Source organism: Pongo abelii, chromosome 4 (assembly GCF_028885655.2).
Source record: "Pongo abelii isolate AG06213 chromosome 4, NHGRI_mPonAbe1-v2.0_pri, whole genome shotgun sequence".
Lineage (NCBI taxonomy): Eukaryota > Metazoa > Chordata > Mammalia > Primates > Hominidae > Pongo > Pongo abelii.
Genome location: NC_071989.2, coordinates 138,604,046 through 138,627,694, shown reverse-complemented (window position 1 = coordinate 138,627,694; position 23,649 = coordinate 138,604,046). Strand labels below are relative to the sequence as shown.

Genomic DNA, 23,649 nt, shown 5'->3' with positions numbered 1-23,649 from the left:
ACAGACCCAAAGGAATATAAATCATTCTACCAAAAAGACACATGTACTCATATGTTCGTCGCAGTGCTATTCACAATAGCAAAGATATGAAATCAACCTAGGTGCCCATCAATGATGGACTGGATAAAGAAAATGTGAAACATATGCACCATGGAACACTATGCAGCCATAAAAATGAAGCAGAATAATGTCCTTTTTAGCCATATGGATGGAGCTGGAGGCCGTTATCCTAAGTAAATAAATTAACACATGAACAAAAAACCAAATACCACATATTCTCACTTACAGATGGGAGCTGAAAATTAAGTACACACAAATGTAAGGATGGGAGCTATAGACCTTGGGAACTACTAGAGAGAAGAGGGAGGGGAGCATGGGCTGAAAAAGTACCTATTGGGTACTATGCTAATTACCTGGGTGATGGGATCACCTGAACCCCAAATTTCAGCATCACTCAATAAACCCATGTAACAAACTTACACATGCACTCTCTGAATCCAAAACAAAAGTTGAGAAAAAGAAACTTTATACCACTTACCAATTTTTTTAAAATAATAATTTGAAAATCTGGAGGAGCCAAGATGGCCGAATAGGAACAGCTCCGGTCTACAGCTCCCAGCGTGAGCCACGCAGAAGACGAGTGATTTCTGCATTTCCATCTGAGGTACGGGGTTAATCTCACTAGGGAGTGCCAGACAGTGGGCGCAGGACAGTGGGTGCAGCGCACCGTGCGCGAGCCAAAGCAGGGCGAGGCATTGCCTCACTCGGGAAGCGCAAGGGGTCAGGGAGTTCCCTTTCCTAGTCAAAGAAAGGGGTGATAAAAGGCACCTGGAAAATCCGGTCACTCCCATCCGAATACTGCACTTTTCCGACGGGCTTAAAAGCGCACCAAGAGATTATATCCCACACCTGGCTCGGAGGGTCCTACGCCCACGGAGTCTGGCTGATTGCTAGCACAGCAGTCTGAGATCAAACTGCAAGGCAGCAGCGAGGCTGGGGGAGGGGCGCCCGCCATTGCGCAGGCTTGCTTAGGTAAACAAAACAGCCGGGAATCTCAAACTGGGTGGATCCCACCACAGCTCAAGCAGGCTTGCCTGACTGCCTCTGTAGGCTCCACCTCTGGGGGCAGGGCAGAGACAAACAAAAAGACAGCAGTAAGGTCTGCAGATTTAAATGTCCCTGTCTGACAGCTTTGAAGAGAGCAGTGGTTCTCCCAGCACGCAGCTGGAGATCTGAGAACGGGCCGACTGCCTCCTCAAGTGGGTCCCTGAATCCAAATGTCCAACAATGATAGCCTGGATTAAGAAAATGTGGCACATACACACCATGGAATTCTATGCAGCCATAAAAAATGATGAGTTCATGTCCTTTGTAGGGACATGGATGAAATTGGAAATCATCATTCTCAGTAAACTATCGCAAGGACAAAAAACCAAACACCACATGTTCTCACTCATAGGTGGGAATTGAACAATGAGAACACATGGACACAGGAAGGGGAACATCACACACCAGGGCCTGTTGTGTGGTGTGGGGAGGGGGTAGGGATAGCATTAGGAGATATACCTAATGTAAATGACGAGTTAATGGGTGCAGCACACCAGCATGGCACATGTATACATATGTAACTAACCTGCACATTGTGCACATGTACCCTAAAACTTAAAGTGTAATAATAAAAATAAAATAAAATAAAATCTTCAACAATTAATAGGGAGAAAAAAAAAGAAAATCTAACAAGATAATAAAAATATCCTCAATGTAAGGAACTTTTCCTTAAATTGGATGAATTTACCTCTATCCAAAACTTATTATATTGTCATTATTTTTCATTTCATTGCATTCTTGTGAAAACTTTATGGTGCGACAACATTTGGGAATCCATGATATAAAGTAAAGTAATCTCCTTAAAGGTAGTGATCAATGAGGCCAAGAAAATACTACAAGTGGATTAGGCTCCCAGATAACAATTTATTTTCAATATCTGTAACATAGTAGTCACACAAAAAGAGGTAAGGATATTTTTGTATGAAAGTACACTGTTACATATCTCAGAGGTGTTGGAATATCTGATAATAAGGTGCAGGGTTCTATGATTGTGAAGTGTCAGAAGATATCAATGGGAATAATGAAGTTAGAGTTAGATTCTAGGGACTTTATGTACCAAGCCATGATGACAAGAAGGAGGAAAATAAAGCTGATGGTATCTACCAAGTGCTAAAACCGCATTTCGTCCAATTTTTGTAAACTCATCGATGTCTAACCCGGCACTGGATACATTGGTCAGGCATAATCAGTAACTGCTGAACTGAATTGAACTCTTACAATGGTGATTTCTTAAGTAGAGGCTGTTCTAAGAAAATTATCAATATTTGTGTTGTTTGATTGCCTATAATGATCACTTTTTATCTTTTAATGAATTAGATCAATAGAATAAAATAGTATAAAATAGAATATGTATCTCATCTAATAAGGATATCTATAGAGGTATATATATATATCACTGTCTATATATAAACAAAAGATGTATATAGATATATAAACAAAAGCTTCATATACAGATATAGCTTTCACATATGTATCTATATATAAAAGCTTCATACATAAGCAAAAGCTTCATATATATCTCTACATATGAGATATATATTTCTCTATATATGATACAGTCACATACATGTATGCATATTGTCTTGATGCAAGATATATTTATTATAGATTATAAACACAGAATTTTATTAACACAGAGTTTGAAAGGGGTTGTTGATAGATACGATCCCTTTCAAAGGAGTTGGTTATATCATAATATATAAATTATATAAATTATATAAATAATTTTTAAACAATATATAAATACAAATAATTATATATTATATCATAAGATATAAATAATATAATAAAAATATACAAATAATTTATGGATACTATATCAACCCCTTTGAAAGTGGTTGATATATTTATTATAGATTGTAAACACAGAGTTTTATAAACACAGAATTCGAAAGGGGTTGAGAGATATTGGAAACACCAGTTTCACCTGCAATTTGAAAGGGGTTGATAGATATGAACACCAGTTTCTCCTGAAATTTTAGAAATCTGAAATAAAAATGTTTTTATTATTCTATTAGAATTGATTAAATATTTTTCATGATGAACAGCTAAACTTCTTTTCTGCAATGATACTTAAGTATGTGCTTTATAAAGCTCTCTTGAAATATTAAGTAAAACTGAGGATTAAACTATTAAATGTTTAACATCTAAAAGTTGTTCTTATGAATTAATTTTTATGATCACGGGTACATAATTATTAAAATCAAAATATATCAACTAAGACAGAGAAAATTCACATGTAAACGTTTTGAAATGGAACTATTAGAAATGACAGTACAAAGTTTCAAGGTTTCTTCTCAACAAAGAGGAAATAGGAGATATTATTGTCAAATTTCTCTATGACTAGATAGATTGATATACATAAAGCTAAAATAAAAATTTTAAAAGCACCACAAAAAGGCTACAAAAAGTAGCTATTCCTCCAACACGTATTTTTTTGAGCTCCTACTGGTGACTGAAACTGAACCAGATTCTAAGAATACAGCAAGGGATGAAGCAAATTTCCTATACTCACGACACTTATCTTGGGTGAAGGGGAAGGGAGGGATATGGTGAGCAAAGTGGACCATAAACGAATGCATATCTAAGAAAATTCCCTACATTAAAATTTGAGTGCATGGACAGGGAAAAGTACCATTCAGTTCCTGTTTTGTTTCCTTCTTTTGTCTACAAAAAGAATCATATTAAAACTGGAAATGCTCCAGAATACATTATAAAGAGGAAGTTATAGCTCAGATGATGTGAAGTCACAGAGAAGTGAACTTCCACCAAAATCATATTTCAGAGTGGTGGAAAGATTTGCAGATGTAATCACAAATCATTAGCTACTTTTTGAATTTATATAAAGATAAAGAAGTTCCAGACATCTGTTCAAAACTTTCATGAAACCACTCAAAAAAAGTGGAGTTCTTTCAAAGATCGGCAACTAACACGTCTGATGTTTTGTGAAACCACCTAAGAAAGTGTTAGCTCGCTAACGTGTTAGTTGCTGATCTCCTAAAAGAACTCTAGAACTATTAAACAGACTGGCTCTAAAACTGTTTTAAAATAACGCATTATCACTGAACACCACCATGGACTCACTGTGGCTAGGGTATCTAAATCAGGGGAAATTTTTGAAACACTTCATCTTAATTTACCAAAGAATTTGTAAAAATTTCTCCTGAGAATTTGGGACAAAATAGAGAAGTGTGGCTTATTGATATACCCAAAGCTTTAACTGACTAGAATGACAAACCTGAACTGTAAAACAAAATTTAACAAGAGTGAAAATGAAATTCAGCATTGAAACAAAATTTTTGAATATATATACAGCCATGACAATAAAATGTAATTGGAACTCAAATTCAACATATTTTTACTAGTGTTGTGAACAAAGAAATGACCAAATAGCGTATACTTTTGGAAGGAAGCACATGATACCAATCTGTGAAGTAATCTTGAAAAAACAAAGGAAAATAAAAATGGAATCCAATCTCGTTTTCGAGATGTTATTCAAACTCACATAAATTTTGAAAAATATTGTATTTCAGCTAGTTTTATTAAAACTAATATTTATAACTAGTTAGCAGAGAACCAATAAGGAGGCTGAATGTCCAAATATTTAGGAAATTGCCTCTGGGAACACGACCATTAACCATCTGGAAAGCCTCAGAAACAGCTGGTGAAACAATTTGAAAGGAGTTAACTTCTGGAAATAAAATGGGGGGTATGTGTTTCAATAATATGTGGCTTGGAATAGTGAGTGTGATTAGAGTTGTCTTAATTCACAATTTTACCTCAACTCATATTTTCCCTTGAAATTCCACTGAGACCATTCAATGCCACCTCACCAAAACCTCTGTCAGTTTTCTGTCCTTATCTTACTTGACCTATCAGTAGTATTTGCCCATTTGATTATTCCCTTCTTCTGAAATACTTTCTTTGGCATTTGGATCTCTCTCTCTCTCTTTTGCTCTCCGTTTTTCTCCTGCATCACAGGCCACTTCCTCTCAATATCCTTTATGGAGTTCTCTTCGACTTCTGAACTTCTAAGTACTAGAGCATCTTACAGTTCATATTTTCTTCTCCCTTACTCTTCAATCCATCAGCAAATCATGAAGGCCTCTGTCCCAAATCTGCATCCTAAATCTGACCATCATCACAACTCTGGCTATCACATTGGTCCATATTACCATTTATCTCTCACCTTTGCTACTGTAAATGGCACCTAAATAGGTGTTTCAGCTTCTCTATTGTTCTACAACACTCATTTCTCAATACAGCAGCCAAAATATGTTATACCACATGACTTGGATGCTCAAAAGCCTTTGACTAAATTCACACCCAGGATAACATCCACAACTCTGCCTCCTAGGGCATGATTGCCTCTTTGCTTGCTTTCCATGTCACTGTTCATTCATGCCTTCCAGCCACCCTGGCCTTCTTTCTGTACCTTAAACTCCCCATAAACACTCCCATCTCCAAGCCCATTTACTTAATCTCTCAAAGATAATCCTTTTTCTGATAACACCTATCACTTTCCTTCAATTACCCTGGTCTATTTTTCTTCATAGCACTTGAGATAATTGAAATTCTTTCATTTTATTTTATTTTATTTATTATACTTTAAGTTTTAGGGTACATGTGCACAATGTGCAGGTTTGTTACATAGGTATACATGTGCCATGTTGGTGTGCTGCACCCATTAACTCGTCATTTACATTAGGTATATCTCCTAATGCTATCCCTACCCCCTCCCCACACCACACAACAGGCCCTGGTGTGTGATGTTCCCCTTACTGTGTCCATGTGTTCTCATTGTTTATTTCCCACCTATGAGTGAGAACATGCGGTGTTTGGTTTTTTTGTCCTTGCAATAGTTTACTGAGAATGATGATTTCCAGCTTCATCCATGTCCCTACAAAGGACATGAACTCATCATTTTTTATGGCTGCATGGTATTCCATGGTGTGCCACGTTTTCTTAATCCAGTCTAATCGAAATTCTAACAAAAGTACGTGCTTATTGTTTCCATCTCCTTATTAGAATGTAAGCTCCATAAAGATAGTGACCTTGTCTCTTTTCCACTTTAGTGTGTTCCTAGTACAAGCAGAATGTTAAGCATAGAATAGAAACTCAATAAACATTTGTTGGATAAGTGAAGTAAGGAAGTGAGTAGCAGAAGTAAGTAGTAATCTCACTATATTCTATTGTAATCAAATCTGATTTGGATTATTTTGTTTAATACTTAGCACCACATTTATAAGACATTGGTAAGGTAAAGACCTTGGTAAGGAGGCTAACAATGATGGTGTTATGGTTGAAGTGTGCCCCTCCAATAAAATGGTTATGATAAAGTTCTGACCCCTAATATCTCAGAATATGACCCGATTTCGAAACAGGATTATGGGAGATGTAATTAGTTAACATAAATGAGGTCATACTGGAGAATAGGTTGGGCCCCTAATCCAATAATCCAATATGACTGGTGATCTTATAATATGTTCGTATAGACATAGACACACATACACATGTACAGACACACATGCACACACACACACACACAGAGGAAAAATGTCATGTGAGCATGTGAGGGTGAAGGCTGAGATTGGAATTATGCAGCTGCAAGCCAAGGAATGCCTAAGATTGCCAGAAAACCACAAGAAGCTAGGAAAAGGCAAAGAATGATTTTTCTACAAATTTCAGAGGGAAGGTGACCCTGCCAACACCTTGACTTCAGACCTGTAGACCCTAGAACTATGAGACAATAAATTTCTGTTGTTTTAAGCCACCTAGTTTGCAGCACCTTGTTATAGCAGCCCCAGGAAACTGATACAGATGGTACGTCTAGAAAATCATGTACTTTTGAGGAATACCAGAGATCTTTCACCCAGAGAAAAGAATGCCTGTAGCTTTGGAGCCCATATCCTAGGTTTTATACTAACTGGAGTAGCTATGGAGGCCATATCCTAGGTTTTATATTAATTGGAAACATATTTCTAGGGGTCATAAAATATTAGGTAGTCTGAGGTACAGTTAGAGAAAGGGAAAACCAGATATGTCTGGTCACATCTGGTGAACAGCCAGAGATAATCTGCCAGATCCTTATGTAAAATGAAACTGAGAATTCTGCTGGCAAAGAAGTCAAGTGTTACTTGCTGCTGAAGTTCAAACACTTCTGTACATTCTGGCAAGTTTGCAGGGTGGAACCAAAAAAACTTCTGTCTTCAGGGACTACTAAAGAACCTCCAAGGGAAAAAAAAAAAAAATCTGAAGAAAGAGGGACCAGGCACTCTGGGGATGCATTAACTAAGTCTCAAGCTGGGAAGTGGAACCTCTATGAAGACATGGAATGTGGAGTTTACACTAGAGATCAGACTTGACACAATGGTGGGATCTGGCGAAGAAGCCTAGGAAAAGCTGTTGCTTCTGCTTCTGATTGTAGGCCTGAAGGCACTGTTAAGCCCACAGGGCCACAGACTGGAATGAAAGGCACAGTGAGAAGTAGGGAAGCGAGGACAGACTAGAACATGAAACCCATCATATCAAACAGGAATTGCAAGGTTAATATTTAACCCACATCTTTCTCTCATCACCTCCAACCTCAATCATGTGGGAGACCTTCTGAAGAAACTGGTGCTCTTTGTCCCAGAGCTGCACATCTGTTCCATAATTTAGAGAAGCCAGAAGAGATCCGGCAGGAGCTGGATAAAAGGCTGGGAAATGAGAGAAACACTAGTCCTTTAGACAATAGTCGCTGATGCAAAAATTTATGGAGTGCCAAATAACTTAGTAATCAATGTAAATAATATTTAATGTAATACATCAAGTCAAAATTTATCCAAAAATTTATGGTGAATAAAATATTAAAATTTTAAACAAAACAATATCTGACAGGGATTAGAATAAAACTAGTGAGGCCAAGTCATGCAAGGGACTAGAGTGAAGCTAGTGAGGCCAAATTGCCACCCCATCCCAATGAGATAAGCCAGCAGCGGATGCTGATTATGGTGGTACCTGGTACCTTACAACGACCTTAGGAGCCAATGTCGGGGGAGGAGCCAAGATGGCCGAATAGGAACAGCTCCCGTCTACAGCTCCCAGCGCGAGTGACGCAGAAGACGGGTGATTTCTGCATTTCCATCTGAGGTACCGTGTTCATCTCACTAGGGAGTGCCAGACAGTGGGCGCAGGTCAGTGGGTGAGTGCACCGTGCGCCAGCCGAAGCAGGGGCGAGGCATTGCCTCACTCGGGAAGCGCAAGGGGTCAGGGAGTTCCCTTTCCAGGGGCGACAGACGGCACCTGGAAAATCGGGCCACTCCCACCCGAATACTGTGGTTTTCCGACGGGCTTAGGAAACGGTGCCCCAGGAGAGTATAGCCCGCACCTGGCTCAGAGGGTCCTACGCCCACGGAGTCTCGCTGATTGCTAGCACAGCAGTCTGAGATCAAACAGCAAGTCCGCAGCGAGGCTGGGGGAGGGGCGCCCGCCATTGCCCAGGCTCGCTTAGGTAAACAAAGCAGCCGGGAAGCTTGAACTGGCTGGAGCCCACTACAGCTCAAGGAGGCCTGCCTGCCTCTGTAGGCTCCACCTCTGGGGGCAGGGCACAGACAAACAAAAAGACAGCAGTAATCTCTGCAGACTTACATGTCCCTGTCTGACAGCTTTGAGGAGAGCAGTGGTTCTCCCAGCATGCAGCTGGAGATCTGAGAACCTGCTGACTGCCTCCTCAAGTGGGTCCCTGACCCCTGACCCCTGAGCAGCCTAACTGGGAGGCACCCCCCAGCAGGGGCAGACTGACACCTCACACGGCCAGCCAGATACTCCAACAGACCTGCAGCTGAGGGTCCTGTCTGTTAGAAGGAAAACTAACAGAAAGGACATCCACACCAAAAACCCATCTGTACATCAGCATCATCAAAGACCAAAAGTAGATAAAACCACAAAGATGGGAAAAAACAGAGCAGAAAAACTGGAAACTCTAAAAAGCAGAGTACCTCTCCCCCTCCAAAGGAACGCAGTTCCTCACCAGCAACGGAACAAAGCTGGACGGAGAATGACTTTGACGAGCTGAGAGAAGAAGGCTTCAGACGATCAAATTACTCCGAGCTACGGGAGGATATTCAAACCAAAGGCAAAGAAGTTGAAAACTTTGAAAAAAATTTAGAAGAATGTATAACTAGAATAACCAATACAGAGAAGTGCTTAAAGGAGCCGATGGAGCTGAAAACCAAGGCTCGAGAACTACGTGAAGAATGCAGAAGCCTCAGGAGCCGATGCGATCAAATGGAAGAAAGAGTATCAGCCCTGGAAGATGAAATGAATGAAATGAAGCGAGAAGGGAAGTTTAGAGAAAAAAGAATAAAAAGAAACGAGCAAAGCCTCCAAGAAATGTGGGACTATGTGAAAAGACCAAATCTACATCTGATTGGTGTACCTGAAAGTGACGGGGAGAATGGAAACAAGTTGGAAAACACTCTGCAGGATATTATCCAGGAGAACTTCCCCAATCTAGCAAGGCAGGCCAACATTCAGATTCAGGAAATACAGAGAACACCACAAAGATACTCCTTGAGAAGAGCAACTCCAAGACACATAATTGTCAGATTCACCAAAGTTGAAATGAAGGAAAAAATGTTAAGGGCAGCCAGAGAGAAAGGTCAGGTTACCATCAAAGGGAAGCCCATCAGACTAACAGCGGATCTCTCGGCAGAAACCCTACAAGCCAGAAGAGAGTGGGGGCCAATATTCAACATTCTTAAAGAAAAGAATTTTCAACCCAGAATTTCATATCCTGCCAAACTAAGCTTCATAAGTGAAGGAGAAATAAAATACTTTACAGACAAGCAAATGCTGAGAGATTTTGTCACCACCAGGCCTGCCCTAAAAGATCTCCTGAAGGAAGCGCTAAACATGGAAAGGCACAACCGGTACCAGCCACTGCAAAATCATACCGAAATGTAAAGACCATCGAGACTAGGAAGAGACTGCATCAACTAACGAGCAAAATAACCAGCTAACATCATAATGACAGGATCAGATTCACACATAACAATATTAACTTTAAATGTAAATGGACTAAATGCTCCAATTAAAAGACACAGACTGGCAAATTGGATAAAGACTCAAGACCCATCAGTGTGCTGTATTCAGGAAACCCATCTCATGTGCAGAGACACGCATAGGCTCAAAATAAAAGGATGGAGGAAGATCTACCAAGCAAATGGAAAACAAGAAAAGGCAGGGGTTGCAATCCTAGTCTCTGATAAAACAGACTTTAAACCAACAAAGATCAAAAGAGACAAAGAAGGCCATTACATAATGGTAAAGGGATTAATTCAACAAGAAGAGCTAACTATCCTAAATATATATGCACCCAATACAGGAGCACCCAGATTCATAAAGCAAGTCCTGAGTGACCTACAAAGAGACTTAGACTCCCACACATTAATAATGGGAGACTTTAACACCCCACTGTCAACATTAGACAGATCAACGAAACAGAAAATCAACAAGGATACCCAGGAATTGAACTCAGCTCTGCACCAAGCAGACCTAATAGACATCTACAGAACTCTCCACCCCAAATCAACAGAATATACGTTTTTTTCAGCACCACACCACACCTATTCCAAAATTGACCACATACTTGGAAGTAAAGCTCTCCTCAATAAATGTAAAAGAATAGAAATTATAACAAACTATCTCTCAGATCACAGTGCAATCAAGCTAGAACTCAGGATTAAGAATCTCACTCAAAACCGCTCAACTACGTGGAAACTGAACAACCTGCTCCTGAATGACTACTGGGTACATAACGAAATGAAGGCAGAAATAAAGATGTTCTTTGAAGCCAACGAGAACCAAGACACAACATACCAGCATCTCTGGGATGCATTCAAAGCAGTGTGTAGAGGGAAATTTATAGCACTAAATGCCCACAAGAGAAAGCAGGAAAGATCCAAAACTGACACCCTAACATCACAATTAAAAGAACTAGAAAAGCAAGAGCAAACACATTCAAAAGCTAGCAGAAGGCAAGAAATAACTAAAATCAGAGCAGAACTGAAGGAAATAGAGACACAAAAAACCCTTCAAAAAATAAATGAATCCAGGGGCTGGTTTTTTGAAAGGATCAACAAAATTGATAGACCGCTAGCAAGATTAATAAAGAAAAAAAGAGAGAAGAATCAAATAGATGCAATAAAAAATGATAAAGGGGATATCACCACCAATCCCACAGAAACACAAACTACCATCAGAGAATATTACAAACACCACTACGCAAATAAACTAGAAAATCTAGAAGAAATGGATAAATTCCTCAACACATACACCCTCCCAAGACTAAACCAGGAAGAAGGAGCCAATGTCTGCTGATTCTCTCCTCTCTGTAAATCTCACAATTTTCCCTGTGGCCAACCCTCATCCAGAACCATGGGTGGAAGGGAATTCTGGGAAAAGTAGTTTTAGCTTGGCTGATTTGCCACGATAAAAACCACCACAGCAGATTACTCAGGAACTGGCAGTCCAAATAATGAATGATATTTATGAAATGAATCTGCCAACCTCAGTTCCCTGGACACTTGTCTTGTACCTAGGGGGCATAAATGGTTAGTGAGTAAAAACAAAAGCTCTTTCTATAAAACACAATGTGGGAGAAAGAGATGTGGCTTTGAGACCTCTTTAATAGAATATGCCTCGAAGGAGAGAAAGCTTTTCTCAACTCTGGTACAGGCTACCACATTGCTTTGAGAGGTCAGCAGTAAAGTATACCAGACCCGTGGAGCCACAGGTGAGATGGGACACAGCAGGGGGGCAATGGCTGTCTGTAAAGAGTGGTAGACCATCATCTGAGTAATGCTGACCCCAAGGAGTGATGAGAGGAAAGATAGGACTCAACAGGCAGTTTCATAGAAAGTGGGCATGGAGCAAAATTGATATATTGCTTTGAGGACTCCAAAAGATGCCTGGGTACCATGGACTCTAAAAGGGCAAACAGCAAAATCTGGGTACAAATGCATATAGATTAGAAATGGCTGTAGTTTGGGGCCACATTTTTCATCCACAACATCTTATAAATTACAAAGCAGTTATTTGGCCTACCTCATATCCCAGAACTCATCAGTATTGGGTCTAATCTATAAATTAGGCATTCCAACTACCAAACCAGTGCTCTTTCTTTTTTCTTTTTCTTTTATTTTTTATTTTCTTTTATTTATTTATTTTTTTTTTTTGAGACACAGTCTCCCTCTGTCGCCCAGGCTGGAGTGCAATGGCGTGATCTCGGCTCACTGCAACCTCCGCTTCCCGGGTTTAAGCAATTCTCCTGCCTCAGCCTGCTGAGTAGCTGAGATTACAGGCGCCCACCACTATGCCCATCTAATTTTTGTATTTTTAGTAGAGACGGGGTTTCACCATATTGGTCAGTCTGGTCTTGAACCCCTGACCTCGTGATCTACCCACCTTGGCCTCCCAAAGTGCTGGGATTACATGTGTGAGCCACCGTGCCCAGCCAACCAGTGCTTTTTCTATCATACCACCTTGTAACTGCATTTCAGAAAAAAATTCTGAATGACTACAATCTTCATGATGGCAGAATCATATAGGATTTTACATATTATTGTGCTCAGTATGGCACTTGCCATAACTAAGAGATACATATAGAGTTATAAGTGAATAAATAAACTACAACAGCTCAAGTTTCTGTACTGGGTTAAATAATATCCTCCAAAAGTTTGTATCCACACAGAACCTCAGAGGATGGCCCTATTTTGGAAATAGGGTCTTTGACCTTGTAATTAAGATGAGGTCATATTGAAGTAGGATCCTAAATCCAATATCTGGTGTCCTTATAAGTATGCCACGAAAAGACACAGAGACACACACAAGGAAGAGCATGTGAAGACAGAGGCAGCAATTAGGAGTGATGCAGTCATAAGCCAAGGAATGGCAAGGGTTGTTGGCAACCACAGAAGCTAGGAAGAGACAAGAAAGAATTCTTCTCTGGAGGCTTCAGAGGGTGTGTGGCCACACTGACAACTTGATTTTGTACTTCTAACCTCCAAGATTGTGAAAGAGTAATTTTCTGTTGTGTTAAGCCACCTAGTCTGTGATAATTTGTTATGGCACCTCTAGGAAACTAATACAGTTGCCTCCCCAAAAGAGAGTAGCTGCTCTGATGACTTCTGATGTTCCTTCTCACTATGAGGTTTCATTTATGATGTTTTATATGTTTGCCTTGATTAAAATGAATGATTGGCTAAAAAATAAAGAAAGCTTTTACTTTTCTAGTATTTTCAAGCTAATAACATTTAGCTAAAATGAGAAAAGCCTTCCTAAAACTCCTAAGAGTATTTTTACATGATTTTTTTCTTTTCATTTATAACGTTGCACATCAAGTCAAAATATACTAAATTTGATAATTAAGTTTGCTTAAGTTTGTTTTCTTGTGAACTAGAAACATATTTTTACAAATATACTTGTGCTTCAGATATATGTGGTTTGAGTGAAATACAAATATTTTTATTGTTTTCCGGATGCAGTGGCACATGCCTGTAATCTCAGCACTGTGGGAGGCCGAGGCAGGTGGATCACATGAGGTCAGGAGTTCGAGACCAACTTGGCTAACATGGTGAAACCCCATTTCTACTTATAATACAAAAATAGCTGAATGTGGTGGCGTGCACCTGTAATTCCAGCTTCTCAGGAGGCTGAAGCATGAGAATCACTTGAGCCTGGGAGGCAGAGGTTGCAGCGAGCAGAGATTGCACCACTGCACTCTAGCCTGGGTGACAAAGCGAGACACTCTCAAAAATAAAAATAAATATTTATATTGTTTATTTTATTTTTATATTAAGGCTCAATATGTTGGTCATTTTTACATTAACTTAAACTCTGAAGATACTTTAATTCTGACTCTTTAAAATAGACAATTTTAATTTTTATTAATCATTGGCTAATAGTCGTTTTTCTACCTTACCATCTCCTGGAAACCACATAATAAATGAACAACAAAGGAAAATTACAGGGGCAATTCAATTTCACATGCTTTACTCTAGGCTGTTGTCAAAGCTGTTTTCCAATGTATCAATCACTGTTTCCTGAGACAAGACTATAACTGGCAGGAACAGCTGCCTACCAAGAACACAATGAAGACAAGAGTATTGCTAGCTTTTAGAAAAATGTATCAATTTCTATGTCTTTAAATTAAATAGTATTTGCCAAAATTACTCAGTTATGCATGCTACAAAGTCAAAATAAAAGCCCCTATAGAACTCTTGCTGGACAAGTAAAACAACTGAATTCTAAATTTTAAATTAAGAAAGAAGCACTTAGTATCTAGGGACAGTCATTGTTGATTTTTATGGCATATTTTTCATGTGAAAAGCTGCCTGATCATACAGGTCTTATCAATGTGAGTTCTGCACTGATTGCCCCATGATCATAAATGTTTTCTTTGACACAGGAAGTCACATTTAATTCCTTTTGGTTCCTATGCATAACAGCTTCTTTGACAGTGGGAGCAACTGGTTCCTCTTCCTCCACTTTGGATACATCCTGACAGATGGTGTTAAGTACGCCCATCTTTCTTTACTTCTCTAACTTCTTTTTAATTTAATGTAATTTTTAAATCAACAGATAAAATTATATGTATTTATCATGTATAACATGATGTTTTGGAGTATATGTACATTGTGGAATAACTAAATCTAGCTAATATCATGCATTACCTCATTTAGTTATCAGTTTTGTGGTGAGAACAATTAACATCCACTCTCCTAGCATTTTTCAAGAATACAATACATTGTCATTAACCGTATTCATCATTTTGTACATTCTCTTCCTGATGTGTTAGGGGGAAAAGTACAAATCAAAAAGGCTCTTCCTCATTCTTTTAAAAGTCCCTTCTCATAATCCATTTACCTACTTCATGTTTAGGTTCTTGCAATTTTCAAGCTGCTGTCTTAATACCTGAGGTCACTATCACACTTTCACCTACACACACATTTGACCTACTTGCTAGGCTTCCTTTAAAAATTCTTCTAAATTCACAGCATTGCTAAACATGGAGTCAAATATGTCAAGATCCCTCCCACAACACATGGGAATTATGGGAGTACAATTCAAGATGAGATTTGGGTAGAGACACAGAGCCAAACCTTATCACTTATGTTATTTTTTTTCCTATTTGTCCTATTATTCATATTACGGTTCTTACTTTTCTCTTTACTGTTTTAGAAATGTACATCACATACTTCTTTTATCTTTATCCTTTAACTTTATGAAAAAATTATAATATTGAACAATTTATTAACCTTTTTTCAGAATAATACATGACTCTTAAGACACTCCTTCTTCTTTCTCTGTTAACTCTAATCATGCCCCACCTAGCATACATGCCATTGTTGTTTTGAATTTTAGTTCTTTTGTCTACATTTATATGATGTTTATTTAGGTTCACATACATTTTCTATTTTATTTCTCACCAGTTCCTTTACATTTCAGAGTTTTCCTGTTCCTTAAAAGTACATTCTGTTGTGAGTTTCCTCAACCAAATCTGCCATTCTGTTAGAAGCAGATCATGTAATTAATTTTCTAAACTCCTTGATAGAATAAAGCTCATATATTTGCTCTACCAAGGGTGAACACTAAATTCAAATGTTTGAAATTTCTTTTTCTTTTTTTTTTTTTGAGACGGAGTCTCGCTCCATCACCAGGCTGGAGTGCAGTGGTGTGATCTCGGCCCACTGCAACCTCCGCTTCCCAGGTTCAATCAATTCTCCTGCCTCAGCCTCCCAAGTAGCTGGGATTACAGGAGCGTGCCACCATGCCCAGCTAATTTTTGTATTTTTAGTAGAGACGGGGTTTCACCATGTTGGTCAGGCTTGTCTCGATCTCGTGACCTCGTGATCCGCCCGCCTCGGCCTCCCAAAGTGCTCGGATTACAGGCATGAGCCACCGTGCCCGGCCTGAAATTTCTTTTTCTAAAGTTAGAGCTATTTATTTTTGAGGATATTCCAAAGTTGGCAGAAATATTCTCCCAGCTGGTATATGTGACAGTACTATCAGCGGTTCTAATTCTATATATTTTATTTCATAAAAGTTTGTATCTCTAATACATTTTTCAAAAAAGTTCTGATTTGTTCTTGAAAACAGTTTCATTCCATAATCACATAATAGATACTGATTGTCTCACTGCATTACATCATTTATTTTATTTTTCAGAGCTGTCTTGTGGACGGTGATCACTATCTGAAATACAGTGACAATCCAGTCCTTCAATCTAAACCTTTTTTTGGAAAACACAAGCAAACATGCCTATTAAATTCTGAGGCTAGTTCATCAAGAATCCGAATAGTATCCAAAATATACTCAGTCAGATGTTTTATAGATATTAAAATGACATAGACTTTAGATAGGTTGAAAGCTTTGTTAGTGTGGTCCTATCTGCCATTCTGTTTGATCATTTTCTTGAAAAACAAACAAACAAACAACTAAACAAACCCCCAAAACAAAACCTCAACGTCAGCTTTTGTGTTCTACATTACCACATTACCTATGCTGATGTATAAACCTCCACAAGTATCTACCTGCCAGATAATAAACTCCATACTTGAAAGGACTTTCATTGTTCTTATGTAAAGGATTTTAAAACTACTTTTATTTGCCATACATTGCAAACCAAAAGTATATTTCCATACTTCTCTGCAGAACACATTTTAAGTAAAATTATGCCCTGAAATCTTGTAGATACTTTATCAATGCATTTGTTGTAATGAAAATATTAAGACTGGTAAGCAAATGGCATTAAGATTTATTATTTAAAAATCTGATTTTAAGTAAAACCCTGGATAAGTTACTAGACTGCTATACACATTGCTATTCAAAACCGAATCTATAGTACCTGGATATTCGAATGTAAAGTTCTTGGTAGGTTTCCTGCAGCCTCCTGCTGCAGGAGAAAAGAAGGTTTCCTTCTTTCTCTGTTTCGTCAGTGTTCCACCTGGACCCTGCTGTTTTCAGACTTATATTAAACATCACACAGAAGGGTATGGGTCTTTGTCTCTTGAATGGTTGATGAAGGGCCAAATGATGCAATCCAGAGAATGCTTAGCCTCTCTTGTGGTAAATCTTGACCAATGGGAATTGGGAAAGAGGAAGGAATTAAACAGATAAATTGCCTTTATAATATTATAGAAAATAATATTTTCTATAGATTACTCTAAGTGTAATTCCTTTTGTATTTCTTCCATAGAAGCCCTATAGACCAAGTAAACAAATCTGGCTTGTGACCTGCCATCAGTATCACATTGTATCTTTTACCTCATTCCCATTTTCCCTTGCTCTTAATACCTTAGGCTTTGTACTTGCCCCACCTCAACCCCCAATTATTGCCAATGTTATCTTTGTCTCCAGCTGTACTTTCTAGAATACTCAGACAAAAGCAATTGTACATTTTTTTATTTTTATTTTTTATTATACTTCAAGTTCTAGGGTACATGTGCACAACGTGCAGGTTTGTTACATATGTATATATGTGCCATGTTGGTGTGCTGCACCCAATAACTCATCATTTACATTAGGTATATCCCCTAATGCTATCTCTCCCCCTCCCCCAACCCCACGACAAGCCCCGGTGTGTGATGTTCCCTTTCTTGTGTCCAAGTGTTCTCATTGTTCAGTTCCCACCTATGAGTGAGAACATGCGGTGTTTGGTTTTCTGTCCCTGCAATAGTTTGCTCAGAATGATGGTTTCCAGCTTCATCCATGTCCCTACAAAGGACATGAACTCATCCTTTTTTATGGCTGCATAGTATTCCATGGTGTATATGTGCCTCATTTTCTTAATCCAGTCTATCATTGATGGACATTTGGGTTGGTTCCAAGTCTTTGCTATTGTGAATAGTGCCGCAATAAACATATGTGTGCATGTGCCTTTATAGCAGCATGATTTATAGTCCTTTGGGTATATACCCAGTAATGGGATGGCTGGGTCAAATGGTATTTCTGGTTCTAGATCCTTGAAGAATCGCCACACTGTCTTCCACAATGGTTGAACTAGTTTACAGTCCCACCAACAGTGTAAAAGTGTTCCTATTTCTCCACATCCTCTCCAGCACCTGTTGTTTCCTGACTTTTTAATGATCACCATTCTTACTGGTGTGAGATGGTATCTCATTGTGGTTTTGATTTGCATTTCTCTGATGGCCAGTGATGATGAGCATTCTTTCATGTGTCTGTTGGCTGCATAAATGTCTTCTTTTGAGAAGTGTCTGTTCATATCCTTCACCCACTTGTTGATGGGGTTGTTTGCTTTTTTCTTGTAAATTTGTTTGAGTTCTTTGTAGATTCTGGATATTAGCCCTTTGTCAGATGAGTAGATTGCAAAAATTTTCTCCTATTCTGTAGGTTGCCTGTTCACTCTAATGGTAGTTTCTTTTGCTGTGCAGAATCTCTTTAGTTTAATTAGATCCCATTTGTCAATTTTGGCTTTTGTTGCCATTGCTTTTGATGTTTTAGATATGAAGTCCTTGCCCATGCCTATGTCCTGAATGGTATTGCCTAGGTTTTCTTCTAGGGTTTTTCTGGTTTTAGGTCTAACATATAAGTCTTTAATCCATCTTGAATTAATTTTTGTATAAAGTGTAAAGAAGGGATCCAGTTTCAGCTTTCTACATATGGCTAGCCAGTTTTCCCAGCAACATTTATTAAATAGGGAATTCTTTCCCCATTTCTTGTTTTTGTCAGGTTTGTCAAAGATCATTCACAATTGCTTCAACGAGAATAAAATACCTAGGAATCCAACTTATAAGGGACGTGAAGGACCTCTTCAAGGAGAACTACAACCACTGCTCAATGAAATAAAAGAGGATACAAACAAATGGAAGAACATTCCAAGCTCATGGATAGGAAGAATCAATATCGTGAAAATGGCCATACTGCCCAAGGTAATTTATAGATTCAATGCCATCCCCATCAAGCTACCAATGACTTTCTTCACAGAATTGGAAAAAACTACTTTAAAGTTCATATGGAACAGAAAAAGAGCCTGCATTGCCAAGACAATCCTAAGCCAAAAGAAAAAAGCTGGAGGCATCATGCTACCTGACTTCAAACTATACCACAAGGCTACAGTAACCAAAACAGCATGGTACTGGTACCAAAACGGAAATATAGACCAATGGGACAGAACAGAGCCCTCAGAAATAATACCACACATCTACAAGCAATTGTATATTTTTATAGCAAAGATTATATATGTATAAAACAAAAATTATACATACAATTAGAATTTGTTAGCTAGACAGAAAAACACACTGTGTCTTTGTATAAATAATATATCTGTTTCCTTAATTTATTTGTCCTAAAAAATAAAATATTTCTTATATTTTTAAATTTCAAAGACATCTCTATTGTTTTAAACAATATTAATTATAGTGAGGAATAGTACTGAAATAGATTTCTGAGATTTGACTTAAGGCATCAGGATATCTAACAAGCCATAATTTTTCAAACATTATGAGCAGATGCTGAAAATTATAAAGTGTTGTGATTCCAACAGGAATCAGATACAACAGAAGTCCCCAGAAAAAACCATAAGTAGCAACAATCTTCTGGAAAGGTTTCAGAAGGAACCTTTTCTTCTTCCTCCCATAAGTTCCCCTCATGTAGATTTAGGTGGTTATAATGTTGTTTGAGAGGGTGAAGTAATGAGTGAAAGAAGAATTAACGAATTATACTGTAGTAAAAGAGTCCTTGTTAGGACGTCTTCTCTAAGTCAGGTTGGGTCTAAGACATTTCCTTACTTCCATGGATTTGGTAATGCCATGATGAAATAAAAACAACTAAAGTTTTCTACAACCTCCTGCCTCTGCTTTGTAGATTTATACTTTTAATAGGAGCTTCAAATAAAAAGAAGACTCATTTGGTAATGAGGAGTGTATTTCAGTTGACAGATAATTAAATTGAAGTCCAAAGAAGTTAGATTACTTCCCTAAGTTGTGTCTCACTCCAAAGCCTATGTTTATTTCATTATGCCACATGTGGTAAATGAAAATGAAGTGAGGGGAAGAAATGAAAATGTTAAAATATTTAACTTAATTGAATTGGAGAAGTCATAAATATCTGTGGAAACTGCTAGAAATCAGTTTTGATAATTTTCTTTGAAAGTATGATACAGTTATTCCATGAGTATGGTATGCCTTCCTAATAAGTCTTCACTGCCTTCTAAACTATCATTAGATGGCAATAGATGGTTCTGAAAGATACAGTCTCATTTATGGTAACTTTTATGTTGAGATGTCAAGAGGCAATTCTGTAGACAAAGCCTCCAGAAAATGATCTTCAATATATTGTCAAAGTTTAGGGGTAAGTCAATTGTTTGTGAAAACACAATTCTCAAACACCTTACTATTGAGCAGCATTGGTATCAGCTGACAGCTTGCTAGAAAAGCAGCTTTACTATACCAGAACAGCATTTTAACAATGATCCCCAAATTTGAGAAGTAATGCTTTAATAGACTATTCAGAAATGTTGGGCCCAGTTGAAGTCAAGAGAATAAGCATGAAAGCAATCATCTACCTAATGTAATTTTTGCTGAAAGCAAGGGGATAATAAATCTAGTTTCCAGTGTATGTATTCGTCAAGGTTTTCCAGAGAAACACAAACAATAGGATATGTGTGTGTATGTGTTGGGGGGGATGTATAGAAAGAGAGTTATTAGAAGGAATTAGCTGATATGATTACGAAGGCTGACAAATCACAAGATCTACAGTCAGCAAGCTAGAAACTGCGGAGGGCCAGTGGTAGGTTCCAGCTCAAAAGCTGATAGACCTGAGAACCAGGAAAAGCAGATGTTTCTGTTTGAGTCCAAAGGCAGGAAAAAACTGATGTTCCAGCTCAAGACACTCAGGCAGGAGAAAATTCCTTCTTACTCAGGCTTTTTTTTTTTTTTCTGTTCAGGTCTTCAAGGGATTGAATGGATTGGATGGAGCTCATTCACATAAGGGAGGCAACCTGCTTTACTCAGTCTACCAATTTAAATGTTAATTTCATCCAGAAACACCCTCAGAAACACACCTAAAATAACATCTAACTGAGTATGTGCACAGCTTATGGCCCAGACAACTGACATAAAATTAACTATCAAATCCGGTAATATATAGCACTAAATGAAAGTAGTTCCATCACAAGATATAACTGTAAATCACTAAAGAAGTAGCCTCAACACAGCCCTGGGATTAAAAAGGCAATCCTCAAAAGATCAAGGCAGAATCATTTGATAGTCCTACATACAGTTTTTGGCTGGTTTTAAGACAAAATAACTCATTTAGATCTAAAACAGAGACACAAAGGAAAATACCTACAGGCAGATAATTCAATTGCAAAAATCAGAGCATATGGAAAAAAAATTCCAGCTACCATAAATATAATCTCAGTGTAAACATTTAGCAAAAGAAAGCATAAGTAACATTAGGCATTGTAATTTTAAATATATAAATATTTAATTCTTAAATATTCTTAAATTTTTCCTTACTGACGTGTTACTATTTTGATTTGCAATCTGAAATCTAACATATTTCTATTGCACCAAAATATGAAAATCAGAAATCATTTTAGTTTTGATCCTTTAACTTAGAGCAATATTTATTTTTAAGCAGTTTCTTAGTTGAAGATGGTAGTACACAAATACAGGTACTCATGGACATGGATAAAATCTTGCTGACTGGTTTGTATGTTTAGGGAAGCAACTAAGATATTTGTAGAATTCTGGTTTCTACTATTGCCCTATTTAGTTTCAGTATTATGTAGTCTTATAATTTAACAGCATCCACTTGCAGTTTTTCATTCACACTGTCAAATTTTTAAGAGAAAATGAACTGGGAAATTGTAATTTATTTTCATGAAATTTAAAATCAAAGAAATCCTTGTTTTGAAAATTGGATCTTAATCTCAAAATTGTAGAACTTGGCCCAGACCATTGCTTTCATTTTGAAAATGAACTTCAACTCCAGAAAGACCAGTGTGTTCTCTGCCAAATAAATTTCTGAGTCACAGTCTCACTAGGAATGTGCAAATCAAAGCATATGTTGGTGTAAATTCTTTTGAAGTCCTTGCCAAGAAATATTCAAAGGAATTCAATGGCTATAATATTCATGGCTATAATAATGTTCATCCAAATGTTTTTAATGCAGTCTTCATCAGTTAGCTGATTTTCACTCTTTAAAAATTTCCATAAAAGGATTCAGCACCACTTCATACCAAACCACCTAACCTCATTTTAGTAGTGCCAACCACATATTGTGCTTGCAGTTCATCAATCAAGACTAAACTATCTCCAGTTCAAGCCAAGAAAACACATCTAAGACAACAATGTCTGTTCTTACCCAGCATTTATTTCCTTTTTTTCTATCTCAGTAGAACTTTGATTTGTTTTTTTTTTCTAGAAAATCTCCTCTCCATGTATCTCAGAGGAAGATGACCCAACTTCAAGTTTTCAGGGCAGGCTATACTGGTTTAAATGTATTTCCCCTTTCCAGTGATTGGTTCCAGGAAAGGTCTCTCATCTTCCTCTGGATATTAAAGTGTTTTAAAAATTGTGTTCAGCACCTCATCCATCAGGCATCTTGCTAAAGCCTGAGTATGAAACTGGCATTGAGGATTCCTATGATATTTAATAAGACATTGAGATACTAAAGCCGCCAACTTTGAAACCTCTTTCTTTGGACTTTCTGCATGTAACATTAATATTTTTCCTATTTTTAAGCCAATTGAAATGGAAACTTTCGATTCCTTGCAGCTGAGAGAATCTTATATGATATGTGAAAGGTTTCACTATGAGCTTTTGAACAATTCCATCCTGTAGAATGATTTAATTAATCCATGTTCATTCAACATTGTAAAATGTTGTCCACTTACATGTAAGTTCTGTAACAGATACAGTGTTAGAAGGACCATTCATTGGCTACAATATTTGTAGATACTCTTACCAATTTTGACCAGTTTTTCATTAAAATTTATAAGATTCTTTCCAAAATAAAGGTGAAATCAAGTACTAAAATCATTCTATTATAAAAATACATACACATGTATGTTTATTGCAGCAGTATTCACAATAGCAAAGACATGGAATCAACTTAAATGCCCGTCAATGATAGACTAGATTAAGAAAATGTGTTACATGCACATCATGGAATAGTATGCAGCCATAAGAAGGAACGAGATCATGTCCTTTGCGGGGACATGGATGGAGCTGGAGACCATTATCCTCAGCAAACTAACACAGGAACAGAAACCCAGATATTGCATCTTCTTCCTTATAAGTGGGAGCTAAATGATGAGAACACATGGACACATAGAGAGGAACACCACATGCCGGGGTCTGTTGGAGGGTGGAAGGTGGGAGGAAGGAGAGATCGGGAAAGTAACTCATGGGGACTAGGCTTAATAGCTGGCTGGTAGAAATCATCTGTACAGCAAACCCCAACGATACAAGTTTACCTATTTTTCAAACCCTGCACATGTACCCCTGAACTTAAATTAAAAGTTAAAAAAGA

At 37.8% G+C, this 23,649-nt stretch overlaps 2 long non-coding RNA genes across 2 annotated transcripts in view; one reads left to right on the top strand and one right to left on the bottom strand.

Moving 5' to 3' along the window:
- LOC129059530 (uncharacterized) overlaps positions 1-1,068 on the bottom strand; it is a 65,868-nt gene extending 64,800 nt beyond the window's left edge. Inside the window, exon 1 of the long non-coding RNA XR_008525499.2 lies at positions 539-1,068. This is a non-coding gene — a long non-coding RNA (uncharacterized LOC129059530). The remainder of the gene's footprint in view (positions 1-538) is intronic.
- On the top strand, positions 470-21,344 carry LOC134761427 (uncharacterized). Its single transcript, XR_010140022.1, has 3 exons — positions 470-664; positions 18,841-19,040; positions 21,056-21,344. It is a non-coding gene; the product is annotated as an uncharacterized LOC134761427 (long non-coding RNA).
- The last annotated feature ends 2,305 nt before the right edge of the window (positions 21,345-23,649 follow it).